The following is a 25,306-nucleotide window of genomic DNA, read 5'->3' on the forward strand; positions in this document are numbered from 1 at the left end:
GCCATCTTCAGACATTACAATAATCCATAAATTCATTCTGGAAACAATCTGGAAATAATCTGGAAATATGTATACTGAACATCACGAAAAATGGCAATAAATATGTCAATAAAATACGTTTAAATCTTACCAGCACGTGGTAATAAATACAATGTTTATAGTAATTAGCAGCGGTTTTATCACAGTAAATTGCTGTCTGTATGGAAATCTATCTGCTCGCCTGCATGTATCGTTTGCTATACATCGTGTAGGAACACAGCAAGCTGTGTTTCGCACGAGTGGTTTTTCTAGATCTACACCTACCATACTCCGCAAGTCATTATACGGTGCGTGGCGGGGGTACCCTGTACCACTTCTAGTTATTTCCTTTCCTGTTCCACTAGCAAACAGGGCGAGGGAAAAAAGACACTATATGCCACAGTATGAGCTGTAATTTCTCGAATATTATCATCGTGGTCCTTACGCGCAATGTATGGTGGCAGAAGTAAAATCGTTCGGTAGTCAGCTTCAAATGCCGGTTCTCTAAATTTTCTCAATAGTGTTTCTCGAAAAGAACCTCGCCTCCCCTCCTGGGATTCCCATCTGAGTTCCCGAAGCATCGCCTTCTCATTTACGTGTTGTTTGAGCCAGCCTCTGAAGTGCTTCGATGTTATCCTAAACACTCGAACAGTACTCAAGAATAAGTCGCACCAGAGTCTTATATGCGGCTCCTTTACAGGTAAACAACTCTTTCCTAAAATATTCCCAATAAACCCAAGTCGACTATTTGCCTTCCCTGCCACAATTCTCTAATCTTCGTTCCATTTTGTATCGCTTTGCAAACGTTGCGCCCAGCTATTTAAACGGTACTGTGCTATTTAAACGACTTTGCTATGTCAAGCAGGACACTAGTAATACTGTAACCGAACATTACAGGTATGTTCTACCTACTTATCAGCATTTTTCCACATTTATAGCTGCAATTCATTACATCAACTAGAAATTTTGTCTAAATCGTCTACAGTCACTCTATTTTTTCACCTTACAGTACACCACAGCGGCATCATCAAACAACTGCAGATTGCGATCTACCCTGTCCGCCAAATCATTTATGCGTATAGAGAACAACATCGGTCCTATCACGCTTCCCTGGGGCACTCCTGACGATATCCTTGTCTATGATGAACATTCGCCGTCGAGGACAACATACTGGCTCCTATAACTTAACAAGTCATCGAGTCAAATGGTTCAAATGGCTCTGAGCACTATGGGACTCAACTGCTGTGGTCATAAGTCCCCTAGAACTTAGAAATACTTAAACCTAACTAACCTAAGGACAGCACACAACACCCAGCCATCACGAGGCAGAGAAAATCCCTGACCCCGCCGGGAATCGAACCCGGGAACCCGGGCGTGGGAAGCGAGAACGCTACCGCACGACCACGAGATGCGGGCAGTCATCGAGTCACTCACATATCTGTGAACTTATTCCATATGCTCGTACCTTCGTTAACAGCCTGAAATGGGGCACCGTGTCAAAAGCTTTCCAGAAATCTAGAAATATGCAATCTGCCGGCTGTCCTTCATCCATAGATCTCAGTATGTGAGAGAAGGGCAAGTTGAGATCGCACGAGCAATGCTTTCTAGAACCATGCTGATTCGTCGATATAAGTTTCTCACTCTCGAGGAAGTTTATTATATTCGGACTGAGAATATGTTCAAAGATTCTGCAGCAAACCAAAGTTCGGGATATTGGTCTGTAATTTTGCGGGTCCGTTCTTTTACCCTTCTTATATACTGGAGTCGCTTGCGCTTTTTTTCCAGTAGCTTCGAAGTTCGTGCTGGGCGAGAGATTCACGATAAATGCAAGCTATGTAAGGGGTCACTGCCTTACTCTTTGTAAAATCGAACTGGGATTCTATCTGGACCTACCAAATCTTTCAGTTGTTTCTCTACGCCAGGGATGCATATTACTATGTCGTCCATACGGAACTCTGTCTGATGGTAAAATGACGGTGTTTGTATGATTTTCCTGTGTGAACTATTTCTTGAACGAAAATTTAAAACTTCGGCTTTCGTTTTTTCGAGAATCCGTATTGATTCTCTGAGGGAATCTTGTTTTTCTCGAGGAACGTCAGAATGTTTGTGCTTACAACTTGTTCTAGGATCCCCCGACAGACGGACGTCGTTTCCCAGAGAATTGCTCAGATTTTTTTTATGTGGCGGGAAGGTCTCGAAAGGAGTCACTTACGGCCTCGTGAGGGCAAATTAGGCGCAGCCTTCATTAAGGAAGCAGCGACATTGGCACGACGGCCCGCAGCGTCCTTTGCACCGCACACCAATCTTGTTTTATTTTAGCCCGGCAGCTCCGCGCCTGGGGGGGTAGGCTGCCCGCCACGCCTCTCGGCTGGGCACGAGCCGGCTGTGAGCACCGAGAGCTGAGCCGGCCGGCCAGGCGGCGTCGGGTTGCGCAAGCGCGCAGTGTTTGGGACTGGCGATCGCCAGCCAGCATCAGCTTCCTGTTTACCGCCGCACATCCTCTCTGGTGCCGGCTGCCCACGCATCCGCGACGCCAACGGCGCACGGCCACTTGTCTCACGGGGTCGTCTCGAGACCGACACACAAGCGGGGATATTTTGCTAATACATTTTTTTTATACGCTGCCTGGCAAATAAAATTAAACACGCAGAAGGGAAAAAGGAAACGAACTAAAACTGGTTGCAGGCACTGATTCGGCTGGGAAGCGAGCCATAAGGCCGATGTATCCTCTCCTGAGGTAAGCTGACTAACAACTGTTGTAACTAGTCTTGGATATGCTGCATACTGGCACTGGGTGTAGTCGATGTCAGAGCTGGTCCCAGTCATGTTGTATTAGGGAGAAATCTGGGTATCTTGGTGGTCTCGGAAGTACCTCGCCACCTCAACATCAGGAAGACAGTTCAGAAAAACACGTGCCATGTACGGTCGAGCATTGTCATCTTGAAAAATGACACCACGATACTCACATGAGAGATAACACATGAGGACGCAGGATGTCCGTGACGTACCGTTGTGCCATCAGAGTTTTCTCAGTCACTATCAGCCGTGACGTGAAGTCATTCTCACCGGGAAGAGTAGCACCGTTGTGCCTCCCTAAACACTGGAAGAATGGATCTCTCCCTACACAATACTCGTCAACGATGGTCATCAAGAGTAATCCAGAACCGCAATCCATTGCTCATCATAATGTGACGTAATTCATCAGCTGTCCATGGTTTCCGATCCAATCGCAACCATTTGTGGTGTATTGTTAATGCGACGACGATTCTTTAGTTCATCTGCTGTTTGTCTCTGCCGGCCGGAGTAGCCGTGCGGTTCTAGGCGCTACAGTCTGGAGCCGAGCGACCGCTACGGTCGCAGATTCGAATCCTGCCTCGGGTATGGATGTGTGTGATGTCCTTAGGTTAGTTAGGTTTAATTAGTTCTAAGTTCTAGGCGACTGATGACCTCAGAAGTTAAGTCGCATAGTGCTCAGAGCCATTTGTTAGTCTCTGACTGATGCTGTGGGTTCGCACAGAATGTTGCAGGGCCTCCATCACTTGTTCTCGGATGACGAGCGCAGATCTGGAGTCACGGTGACCAACGGGCTAAATTGAAACCACAATGACGCTTCTTTCAAACTGTGTTAGTTACTGGTAACGCTGTCTCACCCAAGTATGCTGCGTCTTAGAATCCGTCGCAGTGATCACGCATCTTTATATCCTACCGGGTTTGGTGACAACACTAAACACGAACAACACTATTGCACTCTGACGGCCCTTCTACCTATCTCAGAGAATTGCTCTTCTAATCACTTACATACCCGCCGAAGGTGTGTACGTTTGCCATCCAATCGTGTCTTGTGGGTGCATTCCTTTTTTTGTTCAAATGGTTCAAATGGCTCTGAGCACTATGGGACTCAACTGCTGTGGTCATAAGTCCCCTAGAACTTAGAACTACTTAAACCTTACTAACCTAAGGACAGCACACAACACCCAGCCATCACGAGGCAGAGAAAATCCCTGACCCCGCCGGGAATCGAACCCGGGAACCCGGGCGTGGGAAGCGAGAACGCTACCGCACGACCACGAGATGCGGGCCCTTTTTTTGTCAAGCAGTGTATTTTTACATATTGATATTTGCGAAATTTCCAGTTGACTTACGGATAATACAGTATCGTATGAAAAATGGCAAGAAATTCTAAAGAAATACAACCTTCGTTCAACACCGGATACTTTTCCGTTGCGTTTATGAGGGTAAGAGCACGTGGATTTCTTTGCGGGCTGACTGACTGTAGAAAACATTCCACTAGCCAGAAAAAGTCGTCTATTAATAGGCTAACAGTACCCACTGATATCAACAAATCTGACACGTTTCGTAAGCCCACAGGTGGAACCAACAAACCGCAGGGAGTTGAAGGATAGCAAAACAGAAAAGGAAAGACGATCCATTAAGACAAAGTAACAGAATTAGTGGCTTTCCCAAAGGTAGACGGAAAGACAGAAGGATAAAGCAATCGTCTCAGTCGACTGCTCGCGTAGCCGTGATCTTGTAGACCCGTGTTCATGTAGAAAAAGGTGTTCTTCCTCCGCGCACATTGCTCCTTTCCTTGCGGGTGTATGGGGTTTGTGTCGTATGTGTTTTTGTTCTGTAGTGGTGAGTGTAATGGCTGTGTGTTCATTGTAGTGTTGTTTGTATTGCATGATGATGATGATGATAATGATCATGATGACGATGATGGGAGAAGAGAGGGTGAAACCCAGTACCGGCACATTTCCTTCTACTCTCGAATAGCACTGCGACAGCCGGCAAGCTGTACGTCCCCATCCGACTGACGGACCCGCATCAACGATGTCACATGCGCTCGCGCATGAGACCCTGCAGAGGCTTGGAGTTTAATCCAGGACTTCGGCGCAGGGACGGGTGATCAGGAACTTTACGCCACCACCTCTCCTCTCCTTGCCGGTCAAATACTAACAGTGAAAAATTCATCTACCACCAGGATTCGAACCGGCTTTCTCCGAGTCGACCGCCACCGCACAGGCTTGCGTGAGCGATCTTGGCTACACACACGTTTTAGACCATACAAATTATGAAATTGTCAAAATTGTGAAAATTTATTGATATTACAGTATTCAAAACAATTACATGATACGGGTACTTCTCAAATTTTTGGACAAATGCTTTTCGGATGATGTCTTTATCTGAGGTGCTACTTCTTGGAAGTTATGCTAAAGCGATGTACTAACAACTTATGTAAACAAATTATATACATTGCTTTAACAGAATAATACTAATATATTGTAATACTTTCAAAATGGCTGCCGGCCGCTGTGGCCGAGCAGTTCTAGGCACTTCAGTCAGGAACCGCCCTGCTTGTACGGTCGCAGGTTCGAATCCTGCCTCGGGCATGGATGTGTGTGATGTCCTTAGGTTAGTTAGGTTTAAGTAGTTCTAAGTATAGGAGACTGATGACCTCAGATGTTAAGTCCCATAGTGCTTAGAGCCATTTGAACCAAAATGTCTCGTGACTAGTGAGAATCAAGGCAAATTACTTTTTGCGGGAAGGGGGGCATAACAATTACCCCCTCCCCAGAACCGAACCCTAAAACCGCGCCTGCAGTGGCAAGTACGATGTCCAATAAATCTCTGAGTCTGATCGCCAAACTGGTATGTCCTAGGAGATTGATGGGTAAAATACTTAACTAAAGGATGTATGCAGGGCTCCGTATTTGGATCAGAGTTTTGGGATATTGCCCTAGATACTCTGTTAGAGAAAATAAGGCAACTACCCAACCGAACTGATGCATGAAATACGTCGAAGACTTCATGACAGTAACAAACTGAGGCGTCTTGCCACGGTTCGCGCGGCTGTCCCCGTCGGAGGCTCGAGTCCTTCCTCGGGTATGGGTATGTGTGTTGTCCATAGCGTAAGTTACTTTAAGTTAGATTCAGTAGTGTGTAAGCCTATGGACCGATGACCTCAGCAGTTTGATCCCATCGGAACTTACCACAAGCCTCCAAAAAACTTCCACTAGGGCAGACCTACAAGATAACAGTCGACTCGTTGTTGCAACGGCTTCACACAGTGTGTCCATACTTCCTGACACTTAAATCTATACTCGATGTTAACAAATTTCTCTTCTTCAGAAACGCTTTCCTTGCCATGGCCAGTCTACATTTTATATCCTCTCTATTTCGACCACCATCAGTTATTTTACTACCCAAACAGCAAAACTCATTTACTACTTTAAGTGTCTCATTTCCTAATTTAATACCCTCAGCATCACCTGATTTATTTGGACTACAATTCATTATCAACCTTTTGCTTTTGTTGATGTTCAACTTATATCCTCCTTTCAAGACACTGTCCATTCCGTTCAGCTGCTTTTCCAGGTCCTTTGCTGTCTCCAACAGAATTACAATGACGTCGGCAAATCTCAAAGTTTTTATTTCTTCTCCATGGATTTTAATACCTACTCCAAGTTTTTCGTCTGTTTCCTTTATTGCTTGCTCAATATACACATTGAATAACATCAGGGATAGATGCAACCCTGCGTCACTCCCTTCTCATCTACTGCTTGTCTTTCATGCCCCTCGACTCTTTATACCTGCAGTCCGCAGCTCGTGGTCTCGCGGTTGCGTTCTCGCTACCCGAGCACGGGGTGCCGGGTTCGATTGCCGGCGGGGTCAGGAATTTTCACCTGTCTCGAGATGAGTGGGTGTTTGTGTTGTCCTCATCATTTCATCATCATTCATGAAAGTAGCGAGACTGGGCTGAGCAAAGGTTGGGAATTTGTACGGGCGTTGATAACCGCGCAGTTGAGCGCCCCACAAACCAAACATCATCATCATATTATAAATGCCATCTGGTTTCTGTGCAAATTGTAAATAGCTTTTCGTTCCCTGTTTTTTATCCCTGTCTCCTTCAGAAGGTAGTTATGGACCTGAAAGTCTACAAATGTATGTAGATAGGGGACTCGTTTACTTGCCAAGAATAAACATTATGTAGGTCTCAACTTCAGTTATAAATAATAAATTCAAAGGAACAGCATGAAGCGCTGCTACTATCTCGAAATTTGGCGGTTTGAGTTCGAGTCGATGTTCCTGGGATTATGAAGTCCCATTCCTTTCACACAGGACGATGGTGAATGTGTGTATCAATTCAGAACGTTAAGCGACCAAGCTGGAATCCTTGTACCGGCGGTCTGCTGTTGCCCTCCAAATCCATTGTTTTCGGGAGAATGGAGCGTCGTACCGTGCCAAACGAGACAGTTGTGATGTTCGTGGAACGCTGGAAACTGTTATCTGTCGTTTCCGGGACACTGGTTCGCCTGCTCGGTCACCGGACCTGGCTGGCCCAGATGGTCTTCTTCTGGGAATTCCTGATAAACTATGTCTTCCGGGGCGTATCGTGAGTACTCAATAACTCAAACAAGCCGTTGTTGACGAGATGCAGTCACGCGTACGCCAACATCCGGAACGTATAGAAGATTGGCTCTGATTTAAAAGGAGCGTGTTCATGCGATGTAATATGTGAAATTTAAGATTTGGTTGAGAAGCTACATATGTGAATCAATTAACAGAAAAAAACCTTTCTTTTTTTCTCACCTGTCTGTTGTGCAGCATTTATAACAGTTTTGTTTCCTTGAGACAAGTCACAGGAACAGTAATCGTGAACAGTTTCTGTCATAGTATGGTAATCTTCAGAAACAGTTTCTCAAGTTGAACAACGCGCAGCGTTTTACCGCGATTGCATCTAATAGAAATAAAAAGAATTCCATGGTAAATGTTAGACACATTTATCGTCGACAGCAAGTCATTTTCCCCCACAGTTACAACGTTTTGAAATATGATAGCTCACCCCGTGCAGCTATGCTAGTAACGAGTACTACGTTATACTTAGTAAAAGAAAATCAGAAAATATATCGCAGTCTAGGGGAGAATAGAAACAAATGCCTGCTTTACCCCAAAAATCACCAGGAACTCACCTCAGTGAAAACGGCAGACAGAAGTGACGTTAACATTTCGTAGCTGGCGTTCACTGTAGAGTAAAAGTTTTTGAAGGACATCATGGTTGTCTCTAACTCTAAAATTATTTATTTAAAAATAACTATTCTAATTTCGGTCGTGTGGCCATTATTAAGTGGAATAGTGCTGCGAAATCGTGCTTCAGTACACGCCAACTTTAAATAACATTTATGACATATATATACTTAATCGTCACATTCTCATGTGTTGGATATTTAACGTTACCATCTTTTACATAAATCACATCAAACCTTTATGACATATATATACTTAATCGTCACATTCCCATGTGTTGGATATTTAACGTTACCATCTTTTACATAAATCACATCAAACCTCAACTCGCGTACACTTTATAAATAACAGGTGAGGTTATTGGCATGGTTGATAGTTTTTTTTTCGCCAACAGTTGTCATTTATACATGGTGTTTCGGAAGTTATGGTCAATATTCAGGAATATGATCATACGAAACAAAGAGGTCAAATAAACATGGGCTCTAAAAAGCATACATTAAGAGCTATGAGTAATTCTTGATCTTCAATACCGTGAAACAAATATCTTCTACTGCAAGCTCTTTGCTTTTCATATTTTGGGAAGTGGTAGTATGGACCAAAACAAGAAAAAAATATGTCCAGTAAACATGTGCTCTAAAGTGCGAACCTTAAAAGTTATGAGCCATTGTTTATTAGAAGAGTTGTGTTTCAAAGTGGCGAAGAGCACGTGTTCATTACAAGAGTTCTGTTTCAAAGTAGCAATGATTGCTCATATCTCTTAAGGTACGGATTTTAGACCACATGTTTACTGGGCAATTTTTTGTTTTTTTGTTTTTGTTTTGGTGCATACTACCAATTCCCTAGACATGCAAAGCAAAGAGCTTGCAGTAGAAGATATTTGTTTCACAGTATCGAAGATCAAGAACTGCTCATAGCTCTTAAGGTATGCGTTTTAAGGTCCATGTTTGCTTGACATTTTTGTTTAGAATGATCATTCCTGTCATATCCCTGAATATTGATCATCACTTCTGAAACACCCTGTATACTGCACACGAGTAGGAGTGTAATGTGATTTATGTTAACAGATGATAGCAACGTTAAATACCCGACATACTGATACATAACGATGGCATACGCACTTTCAGATATTTTTTAGGATTTGACATGTGCTGAAGGACAATTTTGCAGTATTCCACTCGATAATGATCAATTGCAAAAGCGGTTTTTAAATACATTATTATCCAATCAAAATCGACCATGAGGTCCGTTAAAGAAATGGCAGTCTTCTGCAATAACTTTACGCATGCAGTGTATACAACTATCTTTTTTTTTTTAATTTTCTTAGCAATATTTGGAAATCACAGGTGTAGACATCAGCAGCAAGGAAACTTCGTTAGGCCTGAAGGCGCGATCAGATAGCCTAATGATTGATCCAATTGCTCACAGTAATTAGACAATCTTGGGTCGAGACACGGGCAGCCACGTCTTTTCAGTTTCACTAAATATTCAATGAAAATCTGTTTAGTATTGTCTAAGATGTTTATGCAGGTTTGCGGGAGTCAGTTGAGAATAATCTCGGACTGATAGTTCTGAAAGCTGTGCATACGTAGCTGAAAAGAGGCCTTCTGAAAGTGCCGTTGATCAGTAACAAAGACGCGATTTGTGCACATTCGTACAACGATAACGGGAGGATACCGCAAAGAGAGAGGAAAAAATGGATCTTATGGCTGAGCGAAATGAAGCTGGTCACATGTCTTCGACGCTGTTTTCTAAAAGATCCCAACAGAACTCTTTCCACTCTGAATTGGACTCTAATTCGTGAGGGCGACGACACAAATCCCTGCCCGCCCATCCAGAATTAGGTTTTACGTGATTTTCGTAAATCATTTAAGCCAAATGCCAGGGTAGTTTCTTTGACAAGGAGACTCCCGAATTCTCCCCCATCCTTCCCTTTCCTGTAGATAAGAGACATCAACTTTTAAGAATCTGAAAGTTCTGCTGCCACTGTTTAATAACTCATTTTCGTTTACCGAAGACACAGGTGGTCCTATTACACTTCTTAGGGGGATACCCGATGTTGTTTTCGCTTGTGTTGATCATTCGCCGGCCAGTACAACGTCGACTCTTCTTAGTCGAAATGACAATTGACCACCACCAAGGCCGTAGATATGATGAAAAATTATTCTGTGCCACTGGCAACCAAATTTTCCAAAATTGTGAGCTCTTTTCATGTTCATGCATTTTCTGAAAATTGGCTCGAAAGAGACGGAACGGCGCCATGTTCACCACGACCGCCGGACGCTCAACTATATCATAATTGTCTCCATAGGTTGGGAAGAGAGTGAGACAGGGTTGTAGCCTCTCCCCAATGTTATTCAATCTGTATATTGAGCAAGCAATACAGGAAACAAAAGAAAAATTCGGAGTAGGTATTAAAATCCATGGAGAAGAAATAAAAACTTTGAGGTTCGCCGATGACATTGTAATTATGTCAGGGACAGCAAAGGACTTAGAAGAGCAGTTGAACAGAATGGACAATGTCTTGAAAGGAGGATATAAGATGAACATCAAGAAAAGCAAAACGAGGATAATGGAATGTAGTCGAATTAAGTAGGGTGATGCTGAGGGAATTAGATTAGGAAATGAGACACTTAAAGTAGTAAAGGAGTTTTACTATTTGGGGAGCAAAATAACTGATGATGGTCGAAGTAGAGAGGATATAAAATGTAGACTAGCAATGGCAAGGAAAGCGTTTCTGAAGAAGAGAAATTTGTTAACATCGAGTATCGATGTAAGTGTCAGGAAGTTGTTTCTGAAAGTATTTGTATGGAGTGCAGCCATGTATGGAAATGAAACATGGACGATAACTAGTTTGGACAAGAAGAGAATAGAAGCTTTCGAAATATGGTGCTACAGAAGAATGCTGAAGATTAGATGGGTAGATCACATAACTAATGAGAGGTATTGAATAGGACTGGGGAGAAGAGGAGTTTGTGCCACAACTTGACTAGAAGAAGGGATCGGTTAGTAGGACATGTTCTGAGGCATCAAGGGATCACCAATTTAGTATTGGAGGGCAGCGTGGAGGGTAAAAATCGTAGAGGGAGACCTAGAGATGAATACACTAAGCAGATTCAGAAGGATGTAGGTTGCAGTAGGTACCGGGAGATGAAGAAGCTTGCACAGGATAGAGTAGCATGGAGAGCTGCATCAAACAAGTCTCACCACAACCACAACAGGAGTTTGCTAAATCAAAAGTTTGTGGCTTTCAGTTAGCTGGTGTCAAAGAATTGCATGGCTGGATTACAGAGGCGGCGATATTGCGCACACCAGTGGTACTATGAAACGTCCAGCAGGAGGTGGAGTAATGCACAGCCACAATCCGCTCACGAGTAGCGCTCACACGCAGGTCTTATAAGCCACCAAAAGTACCCCTCACCAGGAATGTGGAGATGGTGGTAAATGGTTGTTAACATGGAGCCGTGCAGGGAAAACGTCCCACCAGGCGCGCGACAGGCAGCTAGTATGCGGACGCCGGACGCGACACCCACGCAGTGTCGGAGTCACCGGAAGGCAAGGGAGGGCAGGTCCCGCTCAGGTATGTGGCCGCTGCCGAATTGCTTCCGCGACTCATGACGTCACCCGCGCACACCTCACTCCTCACCAACCGCCAGTCATGACGGTACTCAGTGCGGAGTTTACGTTACAGTTCCGCCACACCTATAATGTGACATTTTGACAAGGCGTATTTGCTTCAGCAGTAGGCCATATATTCCGTTTCTTTTCCACACAACTTATTCTATTCTAGAAGCGAACAGAGAAAGATGATTCAGTACAGACTGCATAGACGCTATTTCGTAAGCCTACGCAACGCAAGTATGCAAGCTGCCACGTGCGTGCCACTGTTAATGGACGTAACGGTTGTCGCGGGCGCACGTTACAACTGTAGCCAAGAGAGAGAGAACTTCTGTAAAGTTTGGAAGGTAGGAAACGAGGTACTGGCGGAAGTAAAGCTGTGAGGACGGGACGCGAGTCGTGCTTGGGTATGGTAGGCCGGCACGGTAGCTCAGCGTGTTCGGTCAGAGAGCCGATTGTCAAATGGTTCAAATGGCTGAACACTATGGGACTTAACTTCTGAGGTCATCCGTCCCCTAGAACTTTGAACTACTTAAACCTAACTAACCTAAGGACATCACACACATCCATGCCCGAGGCAGGATTCGAACCTGCGACCGTAGCGGTCGCTAGGTTCCAGACTGTAGCGCCTAGAACCGCTCGGCCACCCCCCCCCCCCCCCGGCAGCCGATTGTCCTCTGTAATAAAAAACCTGAGTAAAGGAATCAATGATCAACTTGACCGGCGCCATGTGACGTCCGCTAGACCAAACGCAACGAACTATACTGGAAAAAAAAAGGATGGTAGAGCACTTGCCCGCGAAAGGCAAAGGTCCCGAGTTCGAGTCTCGGTCCGGCACACAGTTTTAATCTGCCAGGAAGTTTCATATCAGCGCACACTCCGCTGCAGAGTGAAAATCTCATTCTAGAGAGATTCAGTTGAGAGAGCGCTAACCCGTCCTCTCACCAGTTGGCTAAAATTTTGATAACGACTGGTATATGGTATCTACGAACAAATGACTCTCACCTTTCGCGATTTGGAGAAAACAGATGACGCGAAAGGAAGAAAAATCGCAAGAAAAGCTCTTCTTACTGTTCACCAACTCACCCTGCAAAACTTGCAGTATTTCTACGAAAACATAAAGTCATGAATTCTAGACACGGCGTCTATAAAATGCATTCTAAGTTGAATTATTAGTTTGTTAATTTTTTGATTGTATTTTAAAATTGTAAGCATTTTCAGTGAGACGTGTTTGTCTTTTATCTGTACTGGACAAGCCTTCTTTGATACCCTTTTCCTCTAAACGAGGCAACTTGGGCGGAGCTTAATCACGACCTTTTTCCGTCTCAGTCACAAGGTGCTTACTTAACACAAGTGACTTATAACTAGTGCCGACAACGCTAACATATCACCATGGAAATTATAAGGTTGTCATTTTAAACAGTCTTGGATAAAGGTTACGGTTCTTGCACATAACACGCCACCGTAGCTGAGGCCGCTAACGCCCGCCTATGCGAGGGGGCCCCAACTCGAAGCTAGCAGGTACGAATCGTGGTGATGATAGCAATTTTCACGGCCAGTATTTGGCTAGCAAGGGGAGTATAAATTTTTTATCGACAGACTTTGCGTAAGTGTTCTGGATTAAATTGCAATCCTCTCCGCAGTGGCCCGTGGAGTGAGGGGATGGCGATCCGCCCGTTGGTAGGAAGATTAGGGTTTAACGCCCCTTCGACGTCGAAGTCATTAGAGACGGAGAACAAGCTCACAATGTTTCAGGAATGGGGTAGGAAATCGGCCGTGCTCTTTAAAAGGACCGTCCCGGCAATTGCCTGTGGCGGTTTTGGGAAACCACGGAAAACCTAAATCTGTAACATCGAAAGCGTATTTGAACTGTCGTCCTTCCGAATGCGCAATGATGCAAATGGCTCTGAGTACTATGGCACTTAACTTATGAGGTCATCAGTCCCCTAGAACTTAGAACTACTTAAACCTAACTAACCTAAGGACATCACACACATCCACGCCCGAGGCAGTACTCGAACCTGCGACCGTAGCGGTCGCGCGATTCCAGACTGTAGCGCCTAGAACCGCTCGGCCACCCCAGCCGGCTCCGAATGCGAGTCCAGTGCGTTAACCACAGCGCGACCTCGCTCCGTGCGACCGTTGGATAGAAACGTTAAACTCGCCTTGCTGCTGTTTTTTGAGAGGAGTAGACTGTTTTTAAGCTTTTACCTTCTCTCATCATCTTACAATACAAACGTGTCACCGCAAATAACACACATCCATTACAGTCACCCACACTCAGCAGGTACACGTAAGAGATGTCTCTCCCATACCGTGAGGAAACGGGCCATAGGTGCGCGGAAGAAGAAAAACCTTTCCGATTAGTTGGCTAAATTACCTCCTGGGGTCTCCTAGCCAGTACAACACGACTTTTTATTACACCACTTCCCTAACGCAGCACCGCAATGAAGGTAAAATACTTACATCCGAACAGTATTCCCTCCACCTGGCAGTGGGCAGTGAAGCAGATGACTGATGGTATTAAGCGGAGATTACGTTCCCATCGTTTGCCCTTTTTGTAATACGACGGCTCGGACTCGACACATATAGGAAAGGAAATTGTCCGTATCTTTTTCAAGGAAATCATACCGACATTTAAACTGTTTAGGTATACCACGGAGAACTCCAATAACCCCAATCTGAATATGTGAACTCCGTTCGAAAGAGTCCAGTGCCTGCCACTGTGAATTGTCGCTCGGTTTCTCGCAATGAGCCGTCACACTTATATGCATCGAAAACATCTACATGGAGTCTATATTTATGAACCCCTGCCCATTCCACGGAATTAATTTGGACTCTTCACTAGAGTAGCTTGTTTAGTTACGTCTTTCCTCTTTGAAAGCAGTTCGCCCGTCTAGTGCGCCTATTCACCCCCTACGTCAGCTGCGTTTCATTCGGTACCTTGCCGCCTCCTCTTTCCGGGTCCGCCCATTGTTAGCGGCGCGGGCAACGGTTTCCGCTTGTATCGGGCGGAAGTAACCTCTCTACAAACTCCGCACGAAACCCTCTGTATTATTCTCAGCACCAGTGTTGCACCAACAGTTTCCGGCGTAGGCAGGCAGATAGATGGCACAATGAGCATCTCGCAATATCCTTCTTCCGACGAAAGCCTTTTCCGTCTCTGGAGAAGTGGTCGCTCCTCTATTAAAACCCGTCGAATTATTAAAACCTCTTTCATCGGATGCTCACAGGTCTTAATTGCTGACCTATATAAAATCGAGCATTTCAGTAAACATTTGCAAAGAATAAAACCGATAAGGTTCCTTGCGTTGTAGATTTTGTGGTTTTTGATTTCCAGTAATGCTCTGGAAGAGTTTGTGTTGTTTCTTCACATTGCTCCTTGCGCGTACGTCGATGGCTGCACAACGCCATTCAGTAACAGCCCACTACGTCGATACAGAAGTGGAGATCCTATTAAAAGCCCAAAAAATGCTTGATGCTGAGTCTTTAATGTGATATCGTTACTAAAAAAAATTCTCCAGCCTCCGGATTTTCTTAATTTTTGAGCCGATCTACGAGCATTGCGTGACACGAAAAAATAATCGCAAATGCCAAATATTAAATCGCTAAATGCGAAATCCACGTACCCAGAGATGTTCTACTTCCCATACCCATGTAGGTTTCATTTTCTGTCTCTAAACATCGTAAATACCTAAAGGAGCTTACTTCTTCAAGGCTCTCTTCTTTCAAAGATATTTTTCGGAGCTTCTCGTAAGCTGGTTCTCGTCACTCTGGTTTTTCCTACCTTTACCGTTATTCATACTGCTTCCCCTGTCATAAATTGCAGACCTTCCTCTGATTCAGCCAACACTGCTTGATCACTGTGTACTTAAGTGTCCTCATCCTTTCTCCTTCTACTATCACGAGTTTCGCTTCTCCTAATGCTTTACAAGGACTTTTCTTGATGCAAATCTTTTAATTGTTCCTCAAAATATTAACGTCAGAACCAATTATGCAGACATTTGTTTCTTCCCTAATGTTGTCTCAAAAACATCGTTTTACACGGATTGTTGAGGAAGAAAGGAACAAAAAAAAAATCGTTATACGATGAAACGGGTATGTACGGGCAATGAGATAGTGATTCGATATTTTTCTCCAACAAAAATCTATTTTTACATGCTGTGTTGCAGCTGGCATTATCACAATGAAGAATGATGCGATTTTTTCACATTTTTTTTTGCTGACTTCATCAATGAATTGTGACAAACAAATTGTTCTATACCGTTCATCACTAACTGTTCTCCGATCCTCCAAACCTGTGGTCGCAACATATCCAGTACAACAAAATAGAAAAAAAGAAAAACGGACAACTTCTTGGAAGTGTTTCGCGAAGGAAACAACTTTTGTGGGTTTCAGGCCGTCTTGGAATACCCAAATAGTTGTTTGCTGGTTAGTTTCAAATGGTTGAAATGACTGAGCACTATGGGACTTAACATCTGAGGTCATCAGTCCCCTACGACTTAGAATTACTTAAACCTAACTAAACTAAGGACATCACACACATCCATGCCTGAGGCAATTCGAACCTGCGACCGTAGCGGTAGCGCGGTTCCAGATTGAAGCGCCTAGAACCACTTGGCCACCACGGCCTGCGCTTGTTAGTTTGCTTCTCGGACGTTTGTATCTAAGATTCATTTCTTTGTCACTACATTTAAGACGCATTTTGCTTTCTTTCGTAGATTTTCTACGCATTTCTCCACACGAAGTGACACAAGCGTGATTTTGAGTCTCGGACAAATTGTGGAGCATTCATCGGGATCAGATGTTTTGGACGGCTAAATGTTGATGCAAAATCAAATGTACAGCTGTCTCCGATATGCCTAACGATTCCTCATTCTCACAGTAAATTACACGTTGGTGCTCTTCAGTTATGTAGCGCACAGAATCGATTTATTTAAAGTACCAATTGGTTTTGGTCGAACTGCACACGAAATTAATCGTTCACATAAGCACGGCAACTAAGAAGTTCTACCAGCCAATTGCAAAACAGCCTTTTCTGAAATTGCCTTTACGAAAATCGTAAAAAATATCCAACGAAAACGTGTAATTTACATTTTCCCATAAGCAACGCTCTTTAAACGCTCAGTGTAAAGGACCTGATGGGCCGATCTGGGGCATGTCATCGTGTTAAGAACAACTAATGATAAATTTTAAAATAACAAAGCGTCATCTAGTAGCCGTTTGTAAAAAGTTACGGCGATTCTCGTATCTCTTAGTTTGTCAGCTCGAATATTGAAAAGTGTTGGTGACAAACAACATCCTTAATCGCCGCGAAAACTTGCATTCATAAACAACATCCTTATCTGAGGGCCAATTCATACAGGAGTGGCGTGGTGTGATGTGGGCATTTGGCAGAGTCAGGGTGGGGAAGTGGCTCTGTTTAGACTCACAAATGGAACAACGCAAACAGAAGTGGCGTGGCAGCGACAATTCCCTTCGTCGTCTGCAACACTGCCGTTTACAGAATCAAGTGGAGCTCGGCTTGGAGAAGACGTCCGAGAGGCTGCAGTTATCATTCTCGGCTCATATGCTGTAACGCACAGTTTGCCGGATATGAGACTGAACTTAATGACAGGTACCAACTGAGAGAGTTTCGGACGTAGCTGAAAGCATAAAACAGGTTTATCTAATAAAACAGATTATTACCAGAATGATTTTAATTCAGCGCTTGTAATAAGGGAAGTAATCCATCATCTGGAATACTGATACATATATATAGTGAACGCAGTAGCTATTCTCAAATAAATGGGAGATTATTTTAGAATGCATGTGGAAAGATATTCTTTAATAATTCTTGGACATGATTGTTGTGGTTGTAATTAATTGTTTGTTTGATTAAGATCTTTAGAAAGTCAAAAGTAGGGATGGTGTTATGTAACATGTGAATGATAACATTAACTTTTGAAGGATTGCAACACAGATGTGTACTAATAGTCCCCAATTCATTAATGTTAACATACCAAATGCGCACTGTACTGATTTTCGTCCTCTTAAAACATTGCTATTGAGAATTATTCGTTCGTTTGTAAACAGTCCGTGAGAATGATTTCATTGCATTTGTGCAAAGATCTGTCACGGAACAGAAAGGAACCTCATACGTTTCACCGGGTTATGCAACTGTTTGTGGTAAATCAAGGTGTTCTTTTTTGCAAAGCTCGTCCAGAATTACTCCTATGAAATCCTCGTCTACTGATGATGAGCTCTTATTCACCTAACCTAACCTAACCTAACCTAACCTAACCTAACCTAACCTACACATATCTCCATTATTTATTACAAATATACAATCTTCACCTGCGAATGCTAACAACACATTTTGGAAAACTCATACATACACTACTGACCATTAAAATTGCTACACCAAGAAGAAATGCAGATGATAAACGTGTATTCATTTGACAAATATATTATACTAGAACTGACATGTGATTACATTTTCACGCAACTTGGGTGCATAGATCCTGAGAAATCAGTACCCAGAACAACCATCTCTGGCCGTAATAACGACCTTGATACACCTGGGCATTGAGTCAAACAGAGCTTGGATAGCGTGTACAGGTACAGTTGGCCATGCAGCTTCAACACAGTTTATCAACAGTAGTGACTGGCGTATTGTGACGAGCCAGTTGCTCGGCCACAATTGTCCAGACATTTTCAATTGGTGAGAGATCTGGAGAATGTGCTGGCCAGGGCAGCAGTCGAACATTTTCTGTATCCGTACAGGACCTGTAACATGCGGTCGTGCATTATCCTGCTGAAACGTAGGGTTTCGCAGGGATTGAATGAAGGGTAGATCCACCGGTCGTAACACATCTGAAATGTAACGTCCACTGTTCAAACTGCCGTCAATGCGAACAAGAGGTGACCGAGACGTGTACCCAATGGCACCCCATACCATCACGCCCGGTGATACGCCAGTATGGCGATGACGAATACACGCTTCCAATGTGCGTTCACTGCGATGTCGCCAAACACGATGCAACCATCATGATGCTGTAAACAGAACCTAGATTCATCCGAAAAACTAACGTTTTGCCATCCGTGCACCCAGGTTCAAATGGTTCAAATGGCTCTGAGCACTATGGGACTTAACTACTGTGGTCATCAGTCCCCTAGAACTTAGAACTACTTAAACCTAACTAACCTAAGGACATCACACACATCCATGCCCGAGGCAGGATTCGAACCTGCGACCGTAGCAGTCGCGCGGTTCCGGACTGCGCGCCTAGAACCGCTAGACCACCGCGGCCGGCGTGCACCCAGGTTCGTCGTTGAGTACACCATCGCAGGCGCTCCTGTCTGTGATGCAGCTTCAAGGGTAACCGCAGCAATGGTCTCCGAGCTGATAGTCCATACTGCTGCAAACGTCGTCGAACTGTTCGTGCAGATGGTTGTTGTCTTGCAAACGTCCCCATCTGTTGACTCAGGGATCGAGTCTTGGCAGCACGATCCGTTACAGCCATGCGGATAAGATGCCTGTCATCTCGAATGCTAGTGATTCGAGGCCGTTGGGATCCTGCACGGCGTTCCGTATTACCCTCCTGAACCCACCGATTCCATATTCTGCTAACAGTCATTGGATCTCGACCAACGCGAGCAGCAATGTCGCGATACGATAAACCGCAATCGCGATAGGCTACAATCCGACCTTTATCAAATTCGGAAACGTGATGGTACACATTTCTCCTCTTTACACGAGGCATCACAACAACGTTTCACCAGGCAACGCCGGTCAACTGCTGTTTGTGTATGAGAAATCGGTTGGAAACTTTCCTCATGTCAGCGCGTTGTAGATATCGCCAACGGCGCTAACCTTGTGTGAGTGCTCTGAAAAGCTAATCATTTGCATATCACAGAATCTTTTTCCTGTCGGTTAAATTTCGCGTCTGTAGCACGTCATCTTGGTGGTGTAGCAATTTTAATGGCCAATAGTGTATTTCGATACAGGCATCTCGAACATATAGAAACCAATATTTTGTACGAGTAATCGTCCAACCCACCGACATAGTTGGGTAGCTTACACAGTGGGTGGAAACGGTTAGATATTTTATCTCATTGGACCGTAGCTGGTTGCTTTTCTTTTCATGACATATCTGACTTCCTTAACTTTTCAGACATGCTGTAAAAATTCTGCAAACGGACGGAATACGGGTGTAATTTTTTCTTCTCCTTTTCGATTATAATGGGAGCATCTAGTAACTTCTTCTCCGTTGGACAACTACGAGTTGGCCGGCCGGAGTGACCGTGCGGTTCCAGGCGCTACAGTCTGGAACCGAGTGACCGCTATGGTCGCTGGTTCGAATCCTGTCTCGGGCATGGATGTGCGTGATGTCCTTAGGTTAGTTAGGTGTAATTAGTTCTAAGTTGTAGGCGACTGATGACCTCAGAAGTCAAGTCGCATAGTGCTCTGAGCCATTTTTGAACTACGAGTTGCAAAATATCGAGTTCATCACAGTGTGGGTCTAGTCTCGGCGACAAATTTCTCGTAGTTCAGTAGCACGGCGGCCACGCGCGCCTCCTGACAGCTCACTTCAGTGAGCCTTGCTGTGGCCACGCCCTGTCCGCGCCATCGCTAGACGTCCGCGCCACACCGTTTCCGTGTGCTCTGCGCCCAACATTCTCATCCATTTCCTCATCGCCAGCCCATAATACCACTTTTATCTAGTGTACAGTTCCGCCGTCAGTACTCTGTCCTAGTCTGCACCAAAATCTTTCAAGGTCTGCGGAAGCACAAAGCGTCTAATTCAATTGGTGACGAGTGTAGTGTGCAACTACGATATCCGGTAGTTGGTTCGCCGTGTATTTGGGGCGTAACGGTGGGCAGGAAACGGAAGCGGGCACGGAGCTCGGTAAATGGTGACCGGCTGTGTGGGGATGGCAGCGCCCCCCTCCCCTCTAGCGGAAGCGCTTCCGCGTGCTGGGACGGGGCCGAGGGATCACCGCGGGCCCAGAGCCACGGGCAGCCCGCGTTAACAGCCCCAGCCGGAAGAAGCCTTCAGCGGCCGTCACCGTCCCAGCGGCGCTCACCCCTCGCCACGCGACACGTCAGCGCATTGTCGCGGGGGCGGAAGCGGCGAGGCGCGTACTGTGCCCTTCCGCCGCCGGCTGCACCCGCGGTCGCACCGTGCGTGTCTGAGGTGGCGTGCGCCTCACCTATCGGACTGACTCACCACCCCGCGTGTCGCCTACACCTCAAGTGACTCACCGCGCCCCTCTCCCCTATCGAGTTCTCCTGTCAAAGGGTGCCAGGCAGGAGCGCCTCGTGCGCTACTCTGCGCCCCCGTTGCCCTCAGCTTATTGCGTTACCTCTCTCTCTACACTATATCATCCCCTCAAACATCACAGGACGCCGACTGTCTCACAATTTTGTGCCGGGTCCTTGTTGTTGGTTGGTTGTTTTGGGGAAGGAGACCAGACAGCGTGGTCATCGGTCTCATCGGATTAGGGAAGGATGGGGAAGGAAATCGGCCGTGCCCTTTCAGAGGAACCATCCCGGCATTTGCCTGGAGTGATTTAGGGAAATCATGGAAAACCTAAATCAGGATGGCCGGAGATGGGATTGAACCGTCGTCCTCCCGAATACGAGTCCAGTGTGCTAACCACTGCGCCACCTCGCTCGGTTTGTGCCGGGTCCTCTCCCCTGGCGAGTTCGTATAATGCGCAATTCGTGAAACCATATCTGTTTTATTTGGGAATAAATCTATAAATTAAAGCAAATAAACTTGCCTTCCAATTTTCTGTGTGCCTCGAGAGGAGAGTAAGACGGGAAATACTTAATATTATTCCCTCCGTACATAAGTGATTTTGGGCCAGGATATTTATAAGTCAAGGCCTTCCAAACTGTAATCATTTGTAGCCTCCAAGATGGCGGTGGCAGAGCAGTTCCTTGGTTTGAGGAACGACGCCAGTACCGTAGGGACATATCCCTGGTTAGGAACAGACAGGTAATGGCATTCTAATACAGAGTTCCCTCAGAACTCGCTGGTATAGTCTGTCGGTAAACTGAAGAGCGAGCTAGCGAGTCCCCACTCTGCCTACCCTGCTACGTCACACGGCGCTTCTACAGGCTGTTTCACAACGTAGTACCGTCCCTGCCGCGGCGCGCGCTTTAAAAAATGGTTCAAATGGCTCTGAGCACGATGGGACTTAACATCTATGGTCATCAGTCCCCTAGAACTTAGAACTACTTAAACCTAACTAACCTAAGGACAGCACACAACACCCAGCCATCACGAGGCAGAGAAAATCCCTGACCCCGCCGGGAATCGAACCCGGGAACCCGGGCGTGAGAAGCGAGAACGCTACCGCACGACCACGAGATGCGGGCACGCGCTTTAAATCTGTGGCGACGCCGTGTACAGGTACGTCCCGGCTGCGTTTATGTTTAGACAAACTCGTTAAGAGTATAAGGAAAACAAAAGACGATAGCTTCTTTCGAAACACAATGTTATTGAGCAGATAATATTAACATAAGAACGAAAGTCAGGATTGTATTACAAAGATAGAACCGAATGCCTATTCATGTGAATGTATGTTCCTCTATTCGTAAGACGAACCGGATATAGTGCAATCAGTCTGTAGAATTTAAGGCTTGTTCTTACTTTGTGTTTCTACTAGGAGGTAGAAGTTTTCTTTGAAGGGCTGCATTGAAACTTAACAATTCTTGCAACACGAAGAGTGTAACAAGAAATTTATAATTTCGTGTGTTGTATTAGTTCGATTCGCACAGCCTTCGTAAACATGTCTGAAAAGTATTTCCAGGTAAATCCCATTTCACGCAATGTCTTATGTAAAACATCTTTCTGCCAAGGAAAATGTATTTTTTGTTTCACAGCAGTAAGTAATTTCAGTAATGTGGCCACTATTTTTTGGTTTATGTAAAAGTCCTGCATCGTTTGTTGAATGACTGATTTTGTGGAACTGTCTATAACGATGGGTTCCTTCCCTAAATTATTAGTTTTCCTTCGCGGCGATTCCAGTAAACCATGCGCCTTGTTTTCGCGTTCCTTCCTTATGCGTCCGATTGTGGTGAGGCTGACTTTGCATAAACTGCAGACCTTTGATTGGGACTGGTAATATTAGCCAACAGTTCTTTTTGTGTCGCCTCCTAAACACACACTGTAATAACATTAGAGACGATCTAACGCTCGTTACTCCGCAAATACATTCTCTTCTTCGTATTCTGCACATTTTCTTGCAGTGCAGGGCCATTATCCATCACTTCCGGATACTGAAGTATATCAGTGAGTACACGAAGTCAACTGACTGACACTGGCAACTAAGATCCCACGAACAGAAACGGTGTATATCACTGCACGCCGAACTACACCGCTAGACAGATAACGTGCAACTGATTTTGGGTGGCCCTGTAGGCCGGTGGCAGAGTTCTTCCAGGAAAGGCCACTTCCTCCACCAGAAGCGCTGCTCGCTCTTGAGTTTACAGACAGACTATAAGACGGACACAGGTTTTTATAGGTGATATGGCGCGCACCTTGTTTATGTTCTGTAACACACGACAGATGATATCAACACAAGATAAAATTCAAAAATCAAATAACAATATAACATCCCGACAGCACATGATAACCACGGCGCCGTTAACTCGGGCGCTCTTGATAAGTGCCGGAAGCCAACACTCACAAATCTCAATAAACAATTCTCGCTTCTTAAAACGAAACAATAAAAGCCAAGCGCACATGAATAGTCAAACCACAGTCTTAGAAGTGCCTTAACGACACCAAACGCGACTATTCCACCAAGTTAATAATAACACAGTGATAAAAATACAGAACATACCACTAAATCCTGTTACACAACCAAATTGATGAGATCGTGTTGTTCAGGTCCCAGAAGACCACATATACCAAGCAGCACTAATTCACTATGTATATACTGTACAAAACCGCCCTTCTTCAGCAGACTTTACCTAACACATCGAATGCCAAATATACCATACATGAACGCAACTCCGGGCAAGACTCTATTTGAGCAAATAAATTAGTACCAAAAGATATCGTAACGAGCCACACACACAGCAAAAAGTTCCAACAACGCCGTCCCACATCAGAATGAAGTTCTGAAACCGCTGCTGGAGCTTCCAGTGGAAAATCTGACGAGCCAATCGAGCCCACACCCTAAACTGGCAGACGACTACAAAATTCAGCAACTAGTTGTCTCCGGGCCAGAGTATCACAGGACCCCACTGGACCTCGACATCAGACAGGCAGGAAGAACAAGTACGCCGACTCCAATTAATCACCACCGCACGGCCAGCACAGCGGCAAGTCGCCTCCGCCCCAGACCACTCTGCTCATACTGCGAGGCACAACAACCTTAGCGTTAGTCACTAGCAGGTCAGGCAGAGCGAACTTCTTGTTCGGTGCAATACCCGGAAAGCAACTACCCTCTCACTTTCCGCCGGGCACCGCAGACACGTCATAGCAAATCGCCACCGGAGCGCCACCCGCACCAGGACAGCGAACTATTATCGATTACAGTCCGTGCTCTGAACAAGATCACAGGATATCGGCTCCTGCCATATCAATAGGAACTGCCCTTTAAGGTGGGAACAGAAGACTGTGCCTGTGCTGAAAGGTTGCTGTTTTCTTCGTGGCAGCGAGCTTTTAAATGGGACCCGGCAGAGTAGCTCAGTCTCACTTTCGTCAGTGTCAGCACGTAGCTTCTGTCACAGAGCACCTGGTAGACGACTGCCAGCCGCTGTCGGCACAACACGGCGAGGTGCTGCGGCCTGTAGGCTAGGCAATGTCCACACTGGTGCTCCCCATTACCAGCACTTCTCTCTCGCTCCTGTCAGTCTTTATAGGGGCTTCATCAATTACATCTTTGTAACTTTTATTTCAATTTTCACATAATAACGTGTGAACTAGACATTAAACACTTGCCTACTCTTTCCCTCCAACATCACTGCAGTAAATAAATATATAAAATGTTAAATAATTAATTTTTAGAAATATACTGTTCATCTACGTCTGCTTCAATTTTCTCCGAAAACAATGGCAACTCTGTTCATGTTTCATGTACATTATTGGCCATTAAAATTGCTACACCACGAAGATGACGTGCTACAGACGCGAAATTTAACCGACAGGAAGAAGATGTTGTGATATGCAAATGATTAGCTTTTCAGAGCATTCACACAAGGTTGGCGCCGGTGGTGACACCTAAAACGTGCTGACATGAGGAAAGTTTCCAATCGATTTCTCATACACAGAAAGGAGTTGACCGGCGTTGCCTGGTGAAATGTTGTTGTGATGCCACGTGTAAGGAGGAGAAATGCGTACCATCACGTTTCCGACTTCGATAAAGGTCGGATTGTAGCCTATCGAGATTGCGGTTTATCGTATCGAGACATTGCTGCTCGTGTTGGTCGAGATCCAATGACTGTTAGCAGAATATGGAATCGGTGGGTTCAGGAGGGTAATACGGAACTCCCAACGGTCTCGTATCAGCAGCAGTCGAGATGACAGACATATTATGTGCATGGCTGTAATGGACCGTGCAGCCATGTCTCTATCCCTGAGTCAACAGATGGGAACGTTTGCAAGCCAACAACCATCTGGACGAACAGTTCGAGGACGTTTGCAGT

Source organism: Schistocerca cancellata, chromosome 3, assembly GCF_023864275.1.
Source record: "Schistocerca cancellata isolate TAMUIC-IGC-003103 chromosome 3, iqSchCanc2.1, whole genome shotgun sequence".
NCBI classification, from domain to species: Eukaryota; Metazoa; Arthropoda; class Insecta; order Orthoptera; family Acrididae; genus Schistocerca; species Schistocerca cancellata.